This window comes from Sus scrofa, chromosome 6 (assembly GCF_054392235.1).
Source record: "Sus scrofa isolate SSC_HxYL_T2T_F1_AM1 chromosome 6, Sscrofa_HxYL_maternal_Yorkshire_Landrace_v2.0, whole genome shotgun sequence".
NCBI classification, from domain to species: Eukaryota; Metazoa; Chordata; class Mammalia; order Artiodactyla; family Suidae; genus Sus; species Sus scrofa.
The window spans coordinates 13,367,221-13,390,789 of record NC_139388.1 but is presented as its reverse complement, the minus strand read 5'-3'; the positions used below and the strand labels follow the sequence as shown (position 1 = coordinate 13,390,789).

Sequence of the window (23,569 nt, the reverse complement as noted above, 5' to 3'; positions counted from 1 at the left end):
GGCTCACATCTCTCCACTCTTTGGGGATCTTTTCATCTGTTTCCCTTTCAAATACCCCTCCCCAAGCCCCTGCACGGAAAAGGCGCTTTTCCTTAGAGGGCTATTAGGATTCTTTTATCTTGCTACCTGCCGAAGTTCTGCAGGAATGCTACAAGGATTTGAAGGAGCCCTTGGGAGTCTAACCTGAACCAGAAGTACCTGGTCTACCATAAATACAAATTAACTTCCTTTGATATTGCTCTATTGTTTAGATCATACACATTTCTAATGCGCTCAAGTATATAACGCCATCTAAGCTGTTCAGAGAAATTGTGATAACACTGCCCACTGCTGTAATAAGCATTACCAAATGCGATGTGAATTATTAGATTTCCTCAATCCTGGTCAGATATGGCGGAAATGTTGCAGCCAGTTGCCCTGGAGAACTGCGGAAAGTCTAGGACCTGTGATTAGGTCTGGCTTGCAAGCCAGCCGCCTTCCATCTTAATATCTGACAAGCCCAGTCATGTTGGATGTGTTTAATTCATCCACTTCCTACCTCCTCTCACCCCAGAGGCCAAGTGCAACATGAAAGCATAGTGAATCTAAGCATCTTCAGTGTTTTGAGGTATAGGAATCTCCTATGAAGTGGCAGACCTTTGGGAAATAGTATTATGAGCTGTTCTGTTTTTGCTGTAGCTTTGGAAAACCTTTGGATTCTTCTACTGAACATTTGTTTGAAAAAAAAAAATCTCTTTAATGAAACAGTGTGAGTCACAAAGCAGCCACTCCTTCTCATAATAGCATTTCTCACCAGGGGAATTTTTGGTAGCTGTTGGGGGAGAGATTTGAGTAGGTTGTGGATGATAAATCCCTCGGTGGAACAGAACCAGAGGCTGCCATGTCCGCCGAGCTCTGGTGCTTTCCGTGCTGACAGCAGGCCCTGACTTCAAAGTGCGGGACCGCAGAATAGCATGGGGAGGCCTATGCTCAGTGAATTGTCGCAGTAGCGGGACCAAGTGAGATGAGAGATTGTTCATTAAAACACTACTAGTGTAAAAGGATCATGAAACGGAGGCCTTGGGTCAGAGGGCCTGAGACCATTTTCAAGAACATCATATTTCTGGATTAAGGGATGGCTGTGGGCCTAATGATGAGCATTTAAGAGGCCCGAGTATGCCTCTTTTTTTCCATATTGTGAAATGGTGGCGTGGTGCTTGGCACTGACCATGGGACTGCTTTACAAAGAGAGTTCCTATAGGGTCTGTGCTTTTAAGACTTGAGGTCTAGTAAAGAACTTAGGATGACACCCGGTCTCCTTGTAGGATGGTGACAAGGGGATGCTGGAGATACGCTAAGAGTTTAGAACAAGCCAGGATTTTAATACCAACATCCTCAGCTTCTTTCTGCCCGCTGGAACCTGCATTTTCAATGTTTCCAACCTCAGGTACTTACAGTACATCTTAGGTCCTGTGTCTGAACCCTGTCTTATGTAAGCGACAGACAGGAAAGTCGGAGCGGTTATTACAACTGTTGAGATTTGCTTTCCTTTGGAAAGTCATAGCTGTCTCCATTCCATGTTTTCCTGGCTTTGTACTTTTCTTCAAAGCCTCTTACCAGTTCCAAGTCTCCAGAGCTCAATAAAGGGGAACAGGAAGCTAGCGTTTGATGCCTAAGAGCCAGCAATAACTAAGAAAAAAGGGCAGAGGCGCGGAACTGGGAGGGGGTGGGGGGCGTGTGTGGAGCCTTGAAGGTATCCAGGCCTCTGGGATTATAGATCTCTCCTTTGGAGATGACTTGAGCCAGTTTCTTCAAACAAGGAAAAAGCAATAGGAATCTCTCTTCTGAGAAGACACGTTTGTCTTAGGTTAGAGGAGGCTCCACATGTTAAATTGATGGGATAATTACAAAGCTTCTCTTGCCTAAGGAGTTCAAAACAACCAAGAAAAAAGCGATGATCACTTTCATAAAACAGCAGGGCCTACTTTCCTCTCTTTTCCCTGGGGGTCCTCAGTGTTCTTCTTGTCACGGGGTCCAGGCAGGAGTCTGACCCTTCCTTTCCCTGTTCATTCACATTTATTAGAGGAGCTCTCTGAAAGTTTCAGTTCTGTGACTGCAAGGTAGAAAAGTCACAGGGGTTTGTGCTATTTTGGTTTTGGTTTCACGTACACACTTTCGGAAATCAAATAGTCGTGTGCCTCTAAATAGGAGTTCTGGTCTCTTGGGATCTTTTCAAAAAATAAACTATTTCAGGAGTTCCCATCGTGGCACAGTGGCTAGGAATCCGACTAGGAACCATGAGGTTGTGGGTTCGATGCCTGGCCTCGCTCAGTGGCTTGAGGATAGGGGCGTTGCCATGAGCTGGGATGTAGGTCTCAGACATGGCTCACATCTAGCGTTGCTGTGGCTCTGGTGTAGGCCGGCAGCTACAGCTCCGATTCGACCCCTAGCCTGGGAAGCTCCATATGCCACGGGTGCGGCCCACAAAAGACAAAAAAAAGTGAAAAATGAACTATTCCAGGTATTCTGAAGAGATGATGTACTCACCTACCAAGCAGATTAATAAATAAAACATGACAGATGTAATTGGCAGGGACCCTGCCCAGTTCCCATTTTTCTCCTTTTCTTCCCAAAGGTAAACCACTGCCCTGACTCTCCTGTCTATCATGTGTTCGTACTTTCTACTGCCTGCCACTCTCCAAAACAGTACTTGTATAAGTTACATAAACTTGATCATAATGTCTCTATCCTTTCATGTCTGTGTCTAGAGATGATACAACTCAAAATGGATTTCAGATCTGTAAATCCATTGTACTATTTACTATTCAAATGCATTCATTTTTGCTGCTCTATTGTATGAATATACCACAAATATCACCATTTATTGATCCATTCTCTTACCAGTGGCTGTTATAGTTATTTTCAGTTCTTTTGAGAATGTTTTTCTGTTTGCTTACATACTTGAATGAAAGCTTTTCTGGGTGACTACATCCTTAGTCATGAGATAGCTGGGTCATAGGCTCATATATATATGTATATACACACACACCTTCAACTCTCAGTTAAATATTGCCCAGTAGATTGCCAGTGTGCTTGTGCCAATTTATATTCCCCAAATAGTATGTGTTCACTTGTTCCACATCCTTGCCAAAACTTGATTGCTCTGACGAGTGTGGAATAGTATATATCATTGTGATTTACCATAATTAATATACTAATGCTGTATATTTAATCGTCTTGCCTTTTCATTGTTTTTGTCCATGTTTATGTTAGATGGTTCATCTCTCTCTCTCTCTCTTTTTTTAAGGCCCACACCTGCGGTATTTGGAAGTTCCCAGGCTAGGGGTCGAATCAGAGCCACAGCTGCCAGGCTATGCCATAGCCACAGCAGTGTGGCATCCCAGCTGAGTCTGCGACCTACACCACAGCTCATGGGTCAGATCCTTAACCCACTGAATGAGGCCAGGGATTGAACCCTCATTCTCATGGATCCTAGTTGGGTTCATTAACTGCTGAGCCATGAAGGGAATTCCATATGGTTCATCTTTTATTCTTTGTTTTTATTTTTTTAATTTTTTTGCTTTTTAGGGCTGCACCCTACGGCACATGGAGGTTCCCAGGCTAGGGGATGAAACAGTGGTAGCTGCTGGCCTACACTACAGCCCACGGGCAACACTGGATCCTTAACCCACTGAGTGAGGCCGGGATCAAACCTGCAAGCTCATGGTTCCTAGTCAGATTTGTTTCTGCTGCGCCACGACAGGAACTCTGGTTCATCCTTTAAAAAAATTTTTTTTATTATAATTGATTTAGGATAGTTCATCTTTTCTTATTAGTTTGTATGAATTTATGTTTCAGTTTCATTTTGTTTCCAGATATGTATCTGTATATGTGATGCAGATGTGTATCTCCCAATTTGTGGGTTATCTCTATTTTCTTTGTAATTTCTTATGGGTAACTTTAATGTAATTGAATATTCTAGTGTTTTCCTTAATGGCTTATGTATTTTGTGTCTTAAGAAAAATTTTCTTTCCCTGAGGTCATAAAGATCATATATATATATATATATATATACATTTTTTTTTTTTTCCCAAAGCATAACACTGGGGGTTCCTTTTTACTCGAGATGTTTAACTACTCAAAATGATGACTCCAGTTACATCTTTAAGACTATAATAAAAGGGGTGGACAAAGGCAATACAACTGACAAAGTGTAGATCCTAAATAAACCAAAGGTTTTTTAAATGTTCTTTTGGAAGTATGAAGGATTAGAAGCTTGGGGAAATCCAGAATTAAAAGCAGAGAAAGAAAAAAAGAAAATAAAGAGATAAAGAGGTCCTCAACTGCAGTCGTTCTGTTTATCAACAGCCTCTTGGGCTGTGGGAATGAGATTTTGATCGTGGACTGTGTCGACCATGGTAAAGGGAAGGTGATCTTCGTGGGCTTCGTATCCGTCGTTCCCACGGTCATACCCTCTGTCATGGTAAGAGCGGAGTGAGAATCTCGACGTCTGCCACCACCTCCACCGCTATGAGTTGGTCTGCCCATGTGTATGCCTGTGGTAGGTGTGTGTGCTCTCTTGGTGACAGAATAATCTACACAAATTCTTCTGCCTTCCAGCTCCATTCCATTAGCCCTTTCCATAGCCTCCTTTGAGTCATCTGTTCTCTCAAAATAAACAAAAGCAAATCCTCGTGATCTTCTAGTTCTCTGATCACAAACCATGTTGACACCACTCAGTGGCCCACATGGGGAAAATCCTTTGTGAAGATCCGCTCTCAGTTGTGTGCAGACTGAGGCCAAACACTCCTAGACAGTGTTGGGATCTGGATTTGCCCCGCTGCCTGTGTGTCTTCTCAGATTAAGATCTTATATTTTCTTCTAAAAGTTTTTACATTTTGCCTTATCTTCTTAATCTGTAGAGAATTAAATTGTTTGAATGGGATAAGATAAGGATATAAATATATCCTTTTCCATCTGAATAACCAGCTCTCCCAGCAGCAAGTGAGGAATGGTAAAAATCTTTTCCTACTGATTTGAAGCTGCCTTTTCAAGATAACTCTGTCAAGATATCAAGTTTCTCTCCAGGCATGGATTTGTTCCTGGGCTTTTTGTTTTGTTCCACTGGTCAAGTTGTCTATCCTTGTGCTAATACTTTCTTAATTACTGTAGTTTTGTCTTGCCTTGTGGAAGGGCAAATCCTTTCATCTTGTTACTTATTCTCTTTCAAAGCTGTGTTGTCTAAATAAAGCTTTCTGGGGACAAATAAAGGAATCCAGATAGAATCAACAAAATAAAGTATGGACTATCGTGAACTTCTCTGTTCATACCTGTTATTCTTAATGACAGGACATCTGGCAAACTGAACCCAAATGGGCAGTTTCAAAATTTTTTCCCTACTATATTGCACAAACAGTAATGTTTCCCTATGTCTTTGTATAGCAAACAGCAGAGTAAACAGTTCTGTACGTTACAGACAACGACAATAAAAACAATAAAAACTGGCCAGCTATTTTTGGAGATTTTTGCTTCCAGATAAATTTTAAAATCAGCTCTGCCAGCACAGAAGGGGGGAAAGCTGTTAGGATATGTTTATTGGAGTTTCAGGTTGTTTATCAGTTGCCATTTCAATAAAACTGAGTCTATCTATGAACGTGATGGGAGTGGACTTACAGATATAAAAATGGAATTTTTTTTTTTTACATTTTAGAAAACTTTGAGGGAGTTCCCCGTTGTGGCTCAGCAGTAATGAACCTGACTAATCATGAACCTGTGATTAGGGCTACACCTTCGGCATAGGGAAGTTCCCAGGCCTACGCCACAGCCACAGCCACAGCAGTGTGGGATCCAAGCTGCGTCTGCAGCCTACACCACAGCTCATGCCAACGCTGGATCCCCAACCCACTGAGGGAGGCCAGGGATTGAACCCAAGGTTGCAGGTTTGATCCCAGGCCTTGTTCAGTGGGTTAAGGATCCAGCATTGCTGTGAGCTGTGGTGTAGGTCGCAGATGTGGATCTGTTGTGGCTGTGGCTGTGGTGTAGGTGTAGGTGTGGGCCGACAGCTGCAGCTACAGTTCAACCCCTAGCCTGGGAACTTCCGTATGCTGCAGGTGCAGCCCTAAAAAGTAAAAACAAAAACAACAACAAAAACCCAAAAACTTTGAGATAGTTACAGACTTAACAGAAAAGTTGGGGTAAAATACTAAATAAGTATTTTGTTTCCATTAGCCAGAATCTTCAAATGTTATTAAAAAGACAAGAATAGTTATATGTCCCTCAAGTTCTTGACTCTGGAGACGTTCCAAGTCCGAGGAATCTGCATTGGTTGACTTGTTCCAAGGGGTGGGAAAACCACGTGGCATCTGAAGGGGTGGCCAGTCCTCATGTGGAGATTACTTTCTTCAGCCTTGGTCTGTATCCTTGGGTGAGTTGGAGTAGATATAGTCCCAACCTCTGCTTCCATGGTATGTGCTGTGATCTCCTCTGACGGAAGGAGGCTTCTTGCCCTTCAATTGAGAGTCTCCTCAGATTGCTAGAGGCTGGGGAGTTCAGGACAGGTCTGGCTCAGCATTATCTGGGGGCTTGGCCCAGCTGCACCAGAGGTGTCTGTGAGGGAGGTGCCTGCAATAAGACACTCCTTGGTAGAGGCAGTGTGGGGTAGTGGTTAAGGTTAAGTGAGGCTAATGATAATTATATATTCATATAGTACTCTGAAATGTGAACATTTCTATTCATTGAGATAATCTGTGAATATGATTAAACATAGATGCCCATCTTATACTAAGGGATAAAATAAAAATTGTAATAAGAGCTTTTACACTGCTAAAAATAGATCATATTATTATTACGGCTTTTTTCAAACGCAATTGCAGAGGAGTTCCCATCGTGGCTCAGTGGTTAACAAATCCGACTAGGAACTGTGAGGTTGTGGGTTCGATCCCTGGCCTTGCTCAGTGGGTTACGGATCCGGTGTTGCTGTGAGCTGTGGTGTAGGTCGCAGATGCGGCTTGAATCTGGCGTTGCTGTGGCTGTGGTGTAGGCCAGCAGCCGTAGCTCGGATTTGACCCCTCGCCTGGGAACCTCCATATGCCGTGGGTGTGGCCCTAGAAAAGACAAAAGAACGAACAAAAAACACAATTGCAGATAGTTATGAGGAAACAGAATCACAACTTGGATAACCGTTATGTGAAAACCTTCATTCTACCCCAAAATGGGACATTAGAGCTAGACTAAAAGGGTTAGTGCTTTAATAAAAGCATCATTGACTGTTAAAAAAAAAAAGTATGTATCGTATAGTACTCTGTATCAATTAAATGAGCTTATAGATAGATCCATGTCGCTCAAAACAGTGCCCAGGAGATAGTAAATGATTAGTAAAAATAACCTCTTATTTATTTAATGTCTCTGGATGAAACTTAGAAATTTTTTAAAGATCTTGAGTCTTTTTTATTAGGTTTAGCCCTGGGAACCTTACAGTTTTTTGTGTGTGTTATTGCTATAAATAATACTTAGAACCATTTTATAGTTATTTCAGGTTTCTGATATATTCAGCAGACTCGATGAACTCTTGCAGGTCTAGTGGTTAATGGAAGCAACCACAGAAAATCCAAGAGAATCATGTCAGTAAATAATGACTGCTTTGTTTCTTTCTTTAACTGTTTTTTAAATTATTGAAGTGTAGTTGAATTACAATGCTGTGCCAATTTTGTTTCTTCTTTTCTGATTCTCTTATGTGTCACTTTTCTTTCTTTCTTTTTTTTTTTTCCGCTTTTTTTAGGGCTGCACCCATAGCATATGGAGGTTCTTGGGCTAGGGGTTGAAACAGAGCTACAGCTGCCAGCTTAGGCCACAGCCACAGCAACGCAGGATCCGAGCTGTGTCTGCCACCTACACCACAACGCATGGCAACACTGGATCCCTAACCTACTGAGCGAGGCCAGGGATGGAACCTGTAACCTCATGGTTCCTAGTCGGATTCATTTCTGCTGCTCCACAGCAGGAACTCCACTTTTCTTTCTTTTTTTAGGATTGTTGGCAAGTTCCTCTGGTAAAAAGTTGATATGGATCTATAAACTATGGGCATCCTTGTGTTCCTCCCAGTAAAGGGAGTGCTTCTGGCATTGGAAGCATTGTGTATGTTTTTGATGAGTATCCTTTCTTCCCTTTATTCGTAATTTGTTGAATATCACAAATAGGTTTTTTTTTTTTTTTTTTTTTTTTGTCTTTTGTCTTTTTTGTTGTTGTTGTTGTTGTTATTGTTGCTATTTCTTGGGCCGCTCCCGCAGCACATGGAGGTTCCCAGGCTAGGGTTCCAATCGGAGCTGTAGCTGCTGGCCTATGCCACAACCACAGCAACGCCTGATCCGAGTCGAGTCTGTGACCTACACCACAGCTCATGGCAACACCGGATCCTTAACCCACTGAGCGAGGCCTGGGATGGAACCTGAAACCTCATGGTTCCTAGTTGGATTCATTTCCGCTGCACCACAACGGGAACTCCTAATTTTTAAAAAAAAATTTTTATTTTTTGCCTTTCTCCTCATATTCTTGAAATAAATCCTGTCTGGTTGGGATGTGTTCTTTTTTATACATTGCTAGATTTAATATGTTAATATTCTGCTTGGGATTTCTGCATACATGTTAAAAAATTTCAATGATAATCTTAATTTTGTACTTTTTTTCTTGTTATTAGGATTAATGTAGTGTTTTAAAAGGTGTTAGGAGTTCATTCTTTCCTTGAATAGTTTGTATGAAGGCATATTAGAGCTCTGGCTGCAAAGAGATGTCACACTCAGAGAGGTAATTGAATCAAATTTAACTGAACAGACAGTTTACAAAGGTGTGGACAGAATTAAAGGAACTGTCTGTGGCTAGTGAAGCACCTGGAAACTGGCCACGGTGGGAAGCCCTTAAAACACCTAGATCTGAAGTGCTTGGGGAGGGAGCTGTTACCAATGTTGTGAGAACTCTCTCCCTGGGAGAGATGTCCCACAGAACTTCAGACTTAGACAGGGGAGTGGAACCACTGCCAGACCAGGGCAAAGCTCAGGAGGAGCCAGGTAGTAAGTACCCCCAGTCTCTCTATCGTCTTGTCTTCCAGTCTCCTGCTTCCCATTGGCCAAATGCAACAGAAGTTTAGGAGGCAAGGAAACAGTGTCCAGATTTGTTAGCCTTCTGGATCACAGGACAGAGAGGAAGGTGGATTTGGAGGAAACAGAGACAAAGAAAATATCTGTATTTCGAATGCTTGGTAGAACTTAAGTAAAATTCTCCTCTAAAACCATCTGGGCCTAGGATTTTTCTGGTGGGTAGGCTTTTATCTAATGATTCAAGTTCTTCAGTGTTACTGGTCTATACAGGTTTTCTATTCCTGTGGTTTTTTTTTTTGTTTTTTTTTTTTTTGTCTTTTTAGGGCCACACCCACGGCATATGGAGGTTCCCAGGCTAGGGTCCAATCACAGCAACACCGACTGGATCCTTAACCCACTCAGCAAGGCCAAGGATTGAACCCACGTCCTCATGGATACTAGTAAGCTTGGTTAACCACTGAGCTATGACGGGAACTCCCTCTTGTGTTATTTTTATTTATTTTTTTTTTTTGTCTTTTTGCCTTTACGTGAGCCACTCCCGCGGCATATGGAGGTTCCCAGGCTAGGGGTCTAATCGGAGCTGTAGCTGCCAGCCTACACCAGAGCCACAGCAACTCGGGATCCGAGCCACGTCTCCAATCTACACCACAGCTCACGGCAACGCCGGATCGTTAACCCACTGAGCAAGGGCAGGGACTGAACCCGCCACCTCATGGTTCCTAGTCGGATTCGTTAACCACTGCGCCACGACGGGAACTCCCCTCTTGTGTTATTTTTGATAAGGCATATATTTCAGGACAGTCTCTGTGTCTACCTCTATATTATGTCCCCCTTTTCATTCCTAAAAATGCTTATATGGGTTTTTGAAATTCTTGATTAGTCTTGCCAGAGCTATCTTTTATTAGTTTATTTTCAAAGGACAGCTTTTGGTTTTGCCAGTGCCTACCGCCTCTTCTCCCCATTTCATTGCTTTATGCTTTTAACTGTATTTTATCTTTTCCTTCTACTTTCCCTGGGCTTGCTGTTTGTGCTTTTCTTACTTCTTAAGTGTATCCTATGCTCACTGACTTTAATTTCCTTTTCTGTTGTAGACATTTAAGGCTCTAGAATTTTTCTTTGAGTACTTCTTTAACTCGAGCCCATGATATTTGGCCTACACTGTTTTCTTTATCATTCATTTCTACATGTTTTTCTAATTTTTAGTATTTCTTTGTGTCATGAGTTATTTATAGGTATGGTTTGAAATTTTCAAGAACTTTTTTTTTTTTTGTCTTTTGTTGTTGTTGTTGTTGTTGCTATTTCTTGGGCCGCTCCTGCGGCATATGGAGGTTCCCAGGCTAGGGGCAGATTCGGAGCTGTAGCCACCGGCCTACGCCAGAGCCACAGCAACGTGGGATCCGAGCCGCATCTGCAACCTACACCACAGCTCACGGCAACGCCGGATCGTTAACCCACTGAGCAGGGGCAGGGACCGAACCCGCAACCTCATGGTTCCTAGTCGGATTCATTAACCACTGCGCCACGACGGGAACTCCTTCAAGAACTTTTAAGTTGACCTCTAACTTAATTGCATTATAGTCATAGAGCAGTCTGTGTAATACTGATTGCTTGGCTTTTATTGATACTTGATTTGTGGCATATTACATAGTTGGTTTCCATACATATTTCATTCACACTTGAGAAGATTCTGTTCTAATTGGATGAAATTTGATTCTGATATCCTTAGATCAAGCTCTTATTAGTTGTGTTGTTTAAATCTTCCATATCTTACTAAATTTTGGTGTTCTTGATTTACCATTTCCTGAGAGAACTGTGTTAAAATCTGACTCTGGATTGTCAACCTCACTCTCTCATTATTTCAAATTTTGCTGTATATAATTTGAAGTTTTTTGAAGTATATAATCATTTAGAATTGTTTCTTCCTGGAGAATTGCTTTCATAGAGAACATCTCTTTTTTTTTTTTTTTTTTTTTTAAAGGGACTGCACCTGTGGCATATGGAGGTTTCCAGGCTAGGGGTCGAATCAGAGCTGCAACTGCTGGCTTATGCCACAGCCACAGCAACGCAGGATCTGAGTCTCGTCTGCAACCTACACCACAGCTCATGGCAACGCTGGATCCTTAACCTACTGAGCAAGGACAGGAATTGAATCTGTGTCCTCATGGATGCTAGTCAGATTAACCACTGAGCCACGATGGGAACTCCTCAGAGAGAACTTTTTTTTTCCTTTTAGGGCCGCACTCTGCAGCACATGCAGGTTCCCAGGCTGAGGTCCAGTCTGAGCTACAACTGCCAGCCTATGTTACAGCCAAAGCCACCCAGGATCCAAGCTGTATCTGCAATCTGCACCACAGCTCATGACAAAACCAGATCCTTAACCCACTGAGGGATCAAAGCTGCAACCTCATGGTTACTAGTCTGATTCATTTCTGCTGTGCCACAATGGGAACTCCTGGGAACATCTTTATCTCTAGCAGTATTTTTTCCTTCGGTTTGTTTTGTTTGGTATTAAAGCCAGCTTTCTTTTTCTAACTATTTGCCAATGTCTTTTCCTGTCTGTCCTTTTATTTTCAATCCCTGTTTCCTAATATCTTAGATATGTCTCCTGTAAATGACAGTTTTTTTCAGCCTAATCTGAGATTTTTAATCAGCAAGTTTAATTCCTTTAAGAAGTATTGTGAGGAGTTCTGGTTGTAGCTCAGTGGGTTAAGAATCTGACTTGTACCCATGAAGATGTGGATTTGATCCCTGGCCTTACTCAGTGCATTAAGGATCTGGTGTTGCTGCAAGCTGTAGCTTAGGTCGCAGATGCAGCTGGGATCTGGCATTGCAGTGGCTGTGGTGTACATAGGCCAGCAGCTGCAGCTTGGATCCAACCCCTAGCCTGGGAACTTCCATATGCTGCGGGTGCAGCTGTAAAAAGAAGAAAAAGGGACTGTGAATAGTTCTGCTGTGTCTCTGTGGGTTATAGATCTGGTGTCTCTGCAGTGGCTTAAGTTGTTGCTGAGGCACAGATTTGATCCCTGGCCTGGCACAGTGGGTTAAGGATCCTGCATGGCCATGGCATGGGGAAGTTCATGGCCCAGGGATCAAACATAGGACCTGCTGTGCCATGTGGAAACTTCCTGACTAGTACCCCCCCTTTTTGAGCTTTTAGTTCTTTTAGAGACTGTTCTTAAGTTTCTGCATACTTGAATAAAATCTAAAGTTATGTTAGTATTTGTACTCTCTTCCCAAATAATATAAGAACTCACAGTTTGTCTTACACATTGTTGAGATTTAGGATTATAATTGTGCTTCGTTTTTTATATGCTAGAATTAGTTGTTGCTATTTTTGCTTGATAAAGTCTGCTTATTTGGAGTCATCCATCTACTTACCAGATTCTTTGCTTGCTGGTCCTTCTTTTATCATACTTGACCCTTCTGAGTTAAATTTCTTCCAGAGATAGATGTTAAATTTTTTTTCAGTTTATTAAACATAAACTTTTTTTTTTTTGCTTGCAAATAAAAAAGTGTTTTTACCTGCCATAACTATTGAACGATAATTTAGCTGGGTGTAAAAATCTGGGTTGACAGTTATTTTTTTCTTAGCAATGGGACAGTGATATGTATCTTCTGACTTCTGACATTGCAGTTGAGAAGTTTGATTCTCAGCTCTTAGAGTTACTTTGTTTTTTCTTTTAGCTGCTTTATAATCTTTTCTTTGTTCATGGTAGTCTGCAAATATACTGTCATGTGTTCAGGGTTTAATTTATTTTTATTTTTCTTGTTTGCTATTTGTTCTTGAAACTGAGATTTGTTTTTCTTTTTTTTTTTTTTTTCAATTTATTATTTTTGTCTTTTTAGGGCTGTGCTCTTGACTTATGGAGATTCCCAGGCTAGGGGTCTAATTGAAGCTGTAGCAGCCAGCCTGCACCACTGCCACAGCAACTCCAGATCTGAGCCGCATCTGAGACCTATACCACAGCTCACCGCAGTGTCATATCCTTAACCTGCTGAGCGAGGCCAGGGATTGAACCCACAGCCTCATGGTTCCTAGTCGGATTTGTTTCTGCTGTGCCATGATGGAAACTCCGAAACTGAGATTTCTTGCCTTTCAAAGTGTCTGAAAAATTCTCAGGCATGTATCTCTTCAAATTTTGCAATTTATTCTTCTCCATCCTTCCCTTTGGAAAGTCATATATTGGGCCTTTTTATTCTATCCTTTATGTTTCTTAAACACTTCTCTATTTTCCAACTCTTTATTTCTGTATGCTACACTATTGGTAACTTCTGTCTCTACCTTTTAGTACACTAATTCTTTGTTCACCTGCTTTTTGATCTATCCATTGAGTTCTTTATTTCATTGAACTGCATTTTATTGTATTATTCTTATTATTTTCTTTTTGGCCGTGCCAGTGGCACGTGAAAGTTCCTGGGCCAGCGATCAAACCCATGCCACAGCAGTGACATGAGCTGCAGCAGTAACAATGCTGGGTCCTTAACCTGCTATGCCACCAGGGAACTCTTACATTTTAAATTCTTTGTGTGTTGTTGACTTATTACCTTCAATTGTGTAAAAAATTTTCAAAGGGGAGTTCCCGTCATGGCGCAGTGGTTAACGAATCCGACTAGGAACCATGAGGTTGCGGGTTCGGTCCCTGCCCTTGCTCAGTGGGTTAAGGATCCGGCGTTGCCATGAGCTGTGGTGTAGGTTGCAGACGCGGCTCGGATCCCACGTTGCTGTGGCTCTGGCGTAGGCTGGCAGCTACAGCTCCGATTGGACCCCTAGCCTGGGAACCTCCATATGCCGCGAGAGCGGCCCAAGAAATAGCAAAAAGACAAAAAAAAAAAAAAAAAAAAAAACCAAAAATTTTCAAAGGAATAAATCACCTTACTTTCATGGATTTAGATTTTCTCTTTAGGAAAATAAGTGATTTCTGTTCTCTTCCTGCTCAAAAATTCTAGCTCTATCATTGGCATTATACTGTTGAGCAAACAAGTGCTGTGAACAGGGAGGCAGGAAGCTGGAAGCCCATCATGATTTTGTTCTGTATTTCCAGAGGAAGAGCAGCTCCTGAGTCATATAGGGAAATCTTTCAGCACAGTACCTCTTGGGGCCTCACAGCTGTGGCAGGGATCTGTTTCTGTTTCTATGGCAACAGAGGGCTTAACTCTTCCTCTGAATTCAGGATATGCAAAGGGAAGTTACAGCATAAACTTTTAGAGCTTTCTCTTTTCTAGGGAGGATGGGTTTATTCTCTTTCTTCTGTCCAGTATAGTAGCACTGTCCAATATAGTAGTCATGTGGCTATTTCAATTATAATTAATTGAAATTTAAAATTTCATTTGAGTCACACCAGCCACATTTCAAGTACCAGTAGCCACAAATTGCTAGTGACCACTGTAATTGGACAGCACAAATACAGAATGTTTCCATCACTGCAGAAAAGTTTCTTGGATAGTGCTGTTCTGAACTCTCCCGTAGTATTCTTACAGTAGACAGAGAATTGGTGAGTGTGGCGTTTGAAGGACTGGATCACGTGAACTTGTTGATAACCAGAAAGTAGATGGCTTTCTTTTGAGTTACTGCCATTCTGTTGTATATGTAGGTGGGAGGCACTCAGATTGGGTGCTGCATTCTGAGAATGGTTTATGAGATGGAGTGGTAAACCCAAGCCTACTTATCTTACCTGGAGAAGAATTATTGCCCAGGTCTGTTGATTTTATGCAGTTGTGATTAAACTGTGACAAGGGAGGATGGGTTTGTGAATGACTGGAGAAAACCAGTCCAAGTTCTTATTACTTGAAATTTGACACAGGTTGGAAATTCCTTGTAATGGAATCATCTTTCTCCACCCCCTTAAATTGCCATCTCATTCTCCTTTGAGTTGCAGTACAGCAGTTAAAGATTCTCAAGAAAAGAGGTACCTTCTTCCTCCACCTCCCCCCCCCCCACCACATACACACACCCACGCCTTCTTCAAATTTAGCAGCAGTTCTCAGTGACTGGACTCAAGATAGACCGAAAATAAGAACAGTGTGGGTCAGACCAGCCTGGCCCCAGAAGACTGTGAAGAGAGGAAGGTGCTAGTGACCCCAGCCTTGTGCTTTGCCTGCGACAAAGAACTGCTGAAAACATGTTTCGCTTTTTATCATGGAGCTCTCCATGGCTTCAGAATCCTTCTCAACACAGTGCTCGGGTGCCTGATGCAGACAAACTGAACTTGGCCTGTGACACTAAACCTGTTTACTGGGATTTGAGGCTTAGAGTTTGCTGTTCAGAGAAAGGACATTGTTCTTGTTGACTGCAGAGAACCTGCTAGGAGCCAAATGTAGTACTTGAGAAATTTTTTTTTTTTAATTCCATCTCTAGAGAATTCATGGCTCATGGTATAGAGTCCTTAAATATAAAAGTTGTTCAGTGAAGATATATATGAGGAGGATATTAATTTTAGGGGTAAAGATAAAAGTAATTTTTTTTTTTTTTTTCGTCTTTTCTAGGACCGCTCCCATGGCATATGGAGGTTCCCAGGCTAGGGGTTGAATCGGAGCTGTAGCCACCGGCCTACGCCAGAGCCACAGCAACGCGGGATCCGATCTGCGTCTGCGTCCTACACCACAGCTCACGGCAACGCCGGATCCCCAACCCACTGAGAAAGGCCAGGAATCAAACCCGCAACCTCATGATTCCTAGTTGGATTCATTAACCACTGGGCCACGAAGGGAACTCCAAGATAAAGGTAATTTTTATAGAAAAGAGTCCATTACTTAGTTCATTCTGGTGAATTTTGTAGGATTGGTAAAGCTAGCTTGGAGTTGACTTTCTGGAAGAAATTAATCCAAAAGAAAAAGATGGCTTCAAGATGGCTGGGAGAGGTTTCGAAAGAATTCAGAGGCAGCATTTGTAGAAGAAAAAAAGCAATTGTAAAAGAGAAACACGTCCTCCAGCAGGTGAAGGAGTTGGAAAGCATGAACCAGAGTCGCTCGGCAGAAACAGAGAAGTTAGGCCTCTCTGGTTTCCAGATGCAGTTTTTTGTTTTTCAAGCAAATCTGGAAGCGTGGGTTCTTCCTGGATTTTTTTCCCCATGATCACAAAAATAATCAGAATATTCTTTGTAAGGATTTCAAACATTGACATAGAAAGCCTAAGTTCCCCGATGAGCCCTTTGGTATGTATTTCTCCAGAATTTGTTCCCTGGGGATTAATAGATATGTTTAAAACAGTAGAAGTCACACTCTGCTTATATTGTTTCACACCCTGTCTTTTTCTTAATGTTTTCTTCATTGTTCTCTGTCCTTCCTTGTGCATATGTGGATTTTGTTTTGTTTTTGTCTCTTGGGTAATTGCCAGAAACTTGTACCTGGGAGGGAGAACCTATTCAAAGCAAATCCCTCCCTGCCCTTCCCAGCCATTGTGCTGTTTGGGTGAACTCATAATGTAATAGGTTGATGCCCAAGAAGTTTCCCCCCAAAATGCTTTTACCCTTTTACCTCTTGGCTAGAGAGACTGTCTGTCTCATGTGGTCCACCTTCTTTTGTTTGTTTTTGGCCACACATATGGCATGTGGAAGTTCCCCAGCAAGGGCTCAGACCCGAGCCACTGCAGTGACCTTTGCTGTTGCAGTGACAATGCCAAATCTTTAACCCACTGCCCGACAAGGGAATTCCTGGTCCAACTTCTTTGTACGTTATTCTAAGAATGCCACAGGGGAAGATCACATAGCCCCGCCTATAAATTTATTTTTATCTCAATGGAGCTATTACATTATAAACTAGAAAGAGCCCAGAGCTCAGCCCCAAATGCAGAGAACATTTGGTAGATAAATCACACTAGGCAGTAGAATTCATAGCACCTCTGTTCTCTCCCAGCCTTCAGTTTTAAAGCAATCTAAGTATGTGCAACTTGTTTCAGAATTCACTGCTTCTTTCCATTTTTACTTCTAATGGGACGATTGCTTCTGCCAGTAGCTAGACTTTGGGCATTAGAAATTTTTACCTTGGATTCACAGTCTGAGCCACCCTTTTAAAAGAGAACAATGGGACCTCCCGTTGTGGTGCAGTGGAAATGAGCCCAGCTAGTAACCATGAAGATGCAGGTTCAATCCCTGGCCTTGCTCATCGGGTTAAAGATCTGGCACTGCTTTGAGCTGTGGTGTAGGTCGCAGATGCAGCTCGGATCTGGCATTGCTGTGGTTGTGTAGGCCGGTAGCTGTGGCTCTGATTCGACCCCTAGCCTGGGAAATGCCATTTGCTGTGGGTGTGGCCCCCAAAAGCAAAAAAAAAAGAAAAAGAAAAATTAAAAAATAAATGAAAACAACAGGTGAGGGCAGGGGTGGAGAGGCAGCTAAGCTGACTCTGCGCTTAGCAGCGGGTGTTTTTGTTCCTCAGGGTGCTGCAAACAGAAACTGTCAAACAGGCAGTGCCAGAGGGGCCTGCAGCAACCCGCCGGGCCCTGGACACTGTCTGGGGTTACATCCCACAGACGAGTCTCCGTGGGCTAGAAGAGCCATCAGGTGACCTGGCTGGCAGGGCAGGCAAATGTCTGGCTCTCCTCCCTCCTCCAGTGACCTGTGGAGCCATAAAATGACCAGTGATCATTTGAACCATAGAAGAAGTCTGGTGTATTTCTAAATGGACATGGAAATGTTCCTAAATAGGAAAAAGCACTCTTTCCTAAGGTTTGTTTGTTTTTTTTTTAATTTTAATTTTATTTTTGAAGATGTTGCTATTCCGTGTGACTATTAAGCCCACCCGTGTGGCAGGAAGTACAGGTGCTGGCATAGAACCTAGAAATTGAGTTTCGGGTAAAGTTGAACCCATCACCCAGCAGCTAAGTCAATGTTTATAGAGTTGCTGTGAGCTCACAGCCCTTTCAGATGGCACATGTTATTTTTCCCATGTCCCCGAAAGTGGAGAAACAGGAGCAGAGTAGGAAAAGTACTTGGAAGAATTCTGTAATGACTTGAGTCTGAGCCAGCCTTAATACTTGAGTCTTTGAACTCTTCCCTACTGAGACAGTTGCTTTTATAACAATCTGTTTTTGTTGGGTTTTGCATCTTTTAACAAAATCAGAAACATGCACATTCTTAAACAGGAATATGTAGTACCAGCCTTACTACTAAAAGACAGTTATCTATGCTCACTAAGTGCCAGGCCGAGTGTAAATGCTTCTCATACATTAACTCTTTGATGGAGGTTCCGTCGTGGCTCAGTGGTTAATGAATCCGACTAGGAACCGTGAGGTTGCAGGTTTGATTATTTGGCCTCGCTCAGTAAGTTAAGGATCCTACGTTGCCGTGAGCTTTGCTGTAGGTTGCTGTAGGTTGCAGGTGCGGCTCGGATCCCGAGTTGCTGTGGCTGTGGGGTAGGCCAGCAGCTATAGCTCCAATTCAATCAACCCCTAGCCTGGGAACTCCATATGCCGCGGGTGCAGCCCTAAACAAACAAACACACAAAACAACCCCTCTTTGAATCCTCAGCCTGCGAGGTGGTTATCATCCCCACTTAACAGATGAGAAGTCGGAGCCCCAGCAGTTGGGGAAGGAGTCCAAGGTCACACAGGTGGAAAGTGATGTGGCTCTAATAAGTGGTATCACGCAGTGTTATGACATCCCCATCAAAACTTCAGTCCTCTCAGCAGGCCTAGTCTCCAGCAGGTCCTGTGGTCCGTTGGTTCTGTTTCCTTCACCCCTCACCCCTCGGTGCGCTTGCTTTTCTCCGTAGAGAGTGCAACTTCCAAGGTCAGTCGCTGTAACTGCCTCTTGTACACTGTCAGTCCCCTTCCCCTCTTTTGCTTGGTCACACTTGCTTGGGGTCAGATCCCAATCTCTGCCCACTCTGCCAGTGTAGTCCTCGGCCAGAGGGAACTCCAGGCACTTCTCTGGGCTCGTTGTTAATCCACAGTCACGGATCTCCAGGAGGTCCTTAGTGCTGCTCGGAGTGCTGCTGTCTTTCCGCAGTTCCTTCATTCCCCGGCCTCCCCGAGGACTCTTCCTCTCTTCTCAACACGCCCTTCTCAGTCTTTGCTGACGACGCCCTGTTTCATGGAGGACACATCATTAGCTCTCAGCACCATATCTACCCACCTCCTTGCATCTGTGCACCTTCCCCTTTCCCGCTGTCTGGTCGGTCTGAGCTGTCCGTGCTCCGAGCAAAGGCCAAGGCCTCCGCTGGGCTCTGGGTCTCGTTCCGCCTTACGAAGTCCAGAGCTTCACCCCGGCCTTCCTCCTCCCTCTCTCGCAAAGCCGTTTCTCTAGTGGCATGTTCCCGTCAGCATCCAAACTGTTGGTGGTTCTTTCATCTTGAAAATAGCATAATGGATTTTCTTGATTCTACTTCTCCTCCAGATACTGCCCCATTTCTCTACTTCCTTTTATAGCAAACTCCTTGAGGATTCTCTTGATTTTTGACTTCTTTCAGTCTCCTTGAACTCACTGTCATCGGGTGTTTGCTGTCACTCCTCTTATCAGAACGGCCCTTTTCACGGCAGTTCAAGGACCTTCATGTCGCTGACTCCGTGGTCCCGTCTCAGTGCTCATTTTGGGAAAGCTGGATGCATTTGACGAGCTGGTCCCCTTGAAACTCTTTCTTCACGTGCTTCTAGAATGCCACACTCACCTAGTTTTCTTCCTACCTCTCTCACTGATTTAATCTCCTTTACAATTCCTCCTCTTCACTCTGCCTCTAATGTTGGAGGCTTAATCCTTGGACCATCTCATTCTTTTGTACAGCACAACCCTGGAGAAATCTAGTGGTTACGTAAGTATCGTGTGTCTGCTGGTAACGCCAAGTTTTACCTCTCCATCTTAACAGCTCCCTTGACCTGTTTTTACTTACCTGCTTTATTGAGATACAGTTCACATGCCATACAGTTGACCCATTTGAAATATACAGTTTAGTGATTTTTAGTGTATTGAGAGAGTTGTGCAGTGATCACCACAACTTTAGAACGTTTTCATTACCTCCCAAAGAACCCCCCTACCCATTAAGCAGTAACTCTCAATTTACCCCAGCCCTAGACAACTACCGTCTGCTTTCTACCTGTATGTATTTGCCTGTTTTGGACATTATATGAAAATGGAATCATGTAAGAAAGGAAATGTATGCACAGATGTATGTGTATGTATGACTGAGTCACTTTGGTGTACAGCAGAAATTGGCGCATTGTAGATCAACTCTACTTTGAAAAATGGAATCGTAATATGTGGCTTTTTACGTCTGATTCACTTAGCATAGTGTTTTCAAGGTCGATCCATATTGTAGCACACGTCAGTACTTCATTACTGCTGAATAATATTCCCTTGTATGGGTATATTGTTGAAACTGTCAACCAGTGCTGAATAGAAACATGGAGACTGGGAGTTCCCGTTGTGGTGCAGCAGAAACGAATCTGAGTAGGAACCTTGAGGTTGCGGGTTCAATCCCTGGCCTTGCTCAGGGGATTAAGGTTCCAGCTGTGGTGTAGGCTCGCATCTGGCGTAGCTGTGGCTGTAGCTGTAGGTCTGATTTGACCTCTAGCCTGGGAACTTCCATATGCTGCAGGTGCAGCCCTAAAAACACAGACACACAGAGACAGTTTTGGGTGAAAGAGAAAAAAAACAGCTTTATTGCTTTGCCAGGCAAAGGAGGTCACCTCAGGCTAATGCCTTCAAGACTGTGTCCTCCTTTGGGAGAGAATAGGAGGTGGTCTTAGAGTTTGGGAGTGGAGAATAGGGCCTCAGATAAGGATCAGGGTAGAAGCAAGCTTACATTCTTCTTCAGAGCTGGTGTTTAGTGGCCCCAGGACTGTTTCTGATGGTCCTCCTTTTTGGAATGAAGACTGCTTCATCAAGTAGTTAACATCTTTCTTTTGTTGGGGGTTTTAGTTCTGCAGAAGAGCTCAAAGCTATTGTTATGTATGTTTCTTGACAAACTGGGACCCTGCCCTAAAGGCTGCATTATTGTTTCTGGATGGCTCCTCCCTTGTCTCTGCATCCCCTCCCTTCCCTGTTTAGCAGCTGTTTGTTGGAACCTGCCCTTTGGAACTCAGGGAAGGTCAAGGAGGATGAATGAGGCCTATTGCCTAAAAACAAGAAATGGGGGACACAGAATGGCTTGTGCCCAGGAGCCCCACAGGGTCCTGCTGGGTTTCAATATCATGTTTTATCTGTTCATCTCTTGATAGACATTTGCAGGGCTTCCCACTTGGGACATTAAGAGCAATGCTGCTGTGGACATTCAAGTACAAGTTTTCGTGTGGACACATGTTTTCATTTCACCTGGACACATACCTATGTGTGAAATTGCTGGGTCATGTGATTATTGTTTTTGGTTTTTTGTTTGTTTTGGCCACATCCATGACATGTGGAAGTTCCTGGGATGGGGATCAAACTCACTCTACAGGAGTTCCCGTTGTGGCTCAGGGCTTAACGAACCCAGCTAGCATCCATGAGGATGGGGATTCAGTCCCTGGCCTTGCTCACTGGGTTAAGTATCTGGCGTTGCCGTGAGCTGTGATGTAGATCTCAGATGTGGCCCGGATCCGGAGTTGCTATGGCTGTGGTGTAGGCCGGCGCCTTAAGCTTCAATTGGACCCCTAGCCTGGGAACCTCCATATGCTGCGAGTGTGGCCCTAAAAAGACAAAAGACAAAAACCCCTCAAAAAACCATGCTACTACGGCTGTCACCATAGCCACAGCAGTAGCAACTCCAGATCCTTAACCCACTGAGCTACAAGGGAACTCCAAGTGTTTATAATCTTTCTGAGGAACCCCAGATTATTTTCCTAAGAGACTGCACCATTTAATATTCCTACCCTCGGTATATGAGGGTTCTAATTTCTCTGCATCCTCTCCAGTACTTACTATCTGTTTCTGTTTGTTTTTGTGTTTTGATTTTTTTTTTTTTTTGATAATACCCATCTTAGTGGTTGTGAAGTGCTATCTCATTGTGGTTTTGATTTGCATTTTCCTAAGGATGTTGGGCATCTTTCTCACTTGTTGGTCTTTCATGTATCTTTTTCTGAGAAATGTCTTTTCAAGTCCTTTGATGATTTATTTGGGTTGTTTGTCTTTTTGCTGTTGAGTTGTAAGATTTCTGTCAATATTTTGGATCCTAATCTCTTAGCAGATACTTGCAAAAATTTACCCATTCTGTTGCTTTTTCCTTTTCTTTTCTTTTCTTTTTATTTTTTTTTGGCTGTACCAGTGGCATGTGGAAGTTGCCAGGCCAGGAATTAAACCAGAGCCACTGCAGGGACACCACAGAATCCTTAACCTGCTGCACCAGGGAACTCCTGCTTTTTCATTTTCTTGAAGCACAAAAGTTTTAATTTTTTTTTCCTTTTTGGCCACCCCATGGCATATGGAGTTCCTGAGCAGGGATCAGATCCTATGCTGCAGCTGCGGCAACGCCAGATCCTTTAATCCACTGTGCCTGGCTGGGGATCAAACCTGTGTCCTGGCACTGCAGAGATCCCATTGCAACACAACGGGAACTCCAAAAGTCTTTAATTTTCATGAAGGCCAATTTGTTTTTTCTTTTATTTCTTGTACTTCTAAGAAATTGTTGCCTAATTCAAACTCAGAAAGATTTACATCTGTGGTTTACTATTTTTTTTTCCTTTTGCTTTTTAGAGCCACACCTGTGGCATATGGAAGCTACCAGGTTAGTGTTTCATTTGCAGCTGCAGCTACCAGCCTACCCCACAGTCACAGCAACATCAGATCTGAGCTGCATCATTGATTTCCACTGCAGCTTGCAGCAGTGCCGGATCCTTAACCCACTGAGTGAGGCCAGGGATCAAACCTGCACCCTTATGGATACCAGTCAGATTCTTAACCTGCTGAACCACAGTGGAAACTCCCACCTGTGTTTACTTCTAAGAGTTTTATAGTTTTAGTTCTTACACTTAGGTCTTTGAACACCTTGAGTTAAATTTTATCTATGGTGTGAGGTAAGGGGTCCAACTTTGTTTTTTTTTCCATGGGGTTATCCAGTTGTCACAGCATCATTTATTGAAAATACAATCCTTTTCTATTGAATGGTCTTGGGATCCTTGTCAGTTGACCCAACAGGTATATGGGTTTATTTCTGTACTCTGAGTTCTCTTCCATTGGTCTATATGTTTGTCCTTCTGCTTATACTATCTTGATTACTATAACTTTGTAGTTAATTTTTTTTTTTTTTTTTGGTATTTTGTCTTTTTAGGGCCACACCTGAGGCATTTGGAGGTTCCCAGGCTAGGGAGTCCAGTTGGAGCTGTGGCTGCTGATCTACGCCACAGCCATAGCAACATGGGATCCCAGCCGCGTCTTCAACCTACACCACAGCTCATGGCAACACCTGATCCTTCACCCAGTGAGAGAGGCCAAGGATCAAACCTGCATCCTATGGATGCTAGTTGGGTTCGTTAACCACTGAGCCATGACAGGGACTCCATGTGGTTAATTTTGAGGTCAGGAAGTATGAGTCCTTTAACTTTGTTCTTCTTTTTCAAGATGGTTTTGCTGTCTGAGGTTGTTTGAAATTTCGTTTGTATT

At 43.1% G+C, this 23,569-nt stretch overlaps 2 long non-coding RNA genes and 1 pseudogene across 6 annotated transcripts in view; 2 read left to right on the top strand and 1 right to left on the bottom strand.

The window, feature by feature from the left end:
• Positions 1-23,569, top strand: part of LOC100739840 (E3 ubiquitin-protein ligase ZNRF1) — a 112,050-nt gene that overhangs the window by 9,852 nt on the left and 78,629 nt on the right. The gene's annotated exons all lie outside the window — the stretch shown is intronic.
• LOC100736686 (transformer-2 protein homolog alpha pseudogene) lies at positions 4,341-12,779 on the bottom strand (annotated as a pseudogene).
• On the top strand, positions 17,358-21,682 carry LOC146402207 (uncharacterized). Its single transcript, XR_014805454.1, has 2 exons — positions 17,358-17,542; positions 18,433-21,682. It is a non-coding gene; the product is annotated as an uncharacterized LOC146402207 (long non-coding RNA).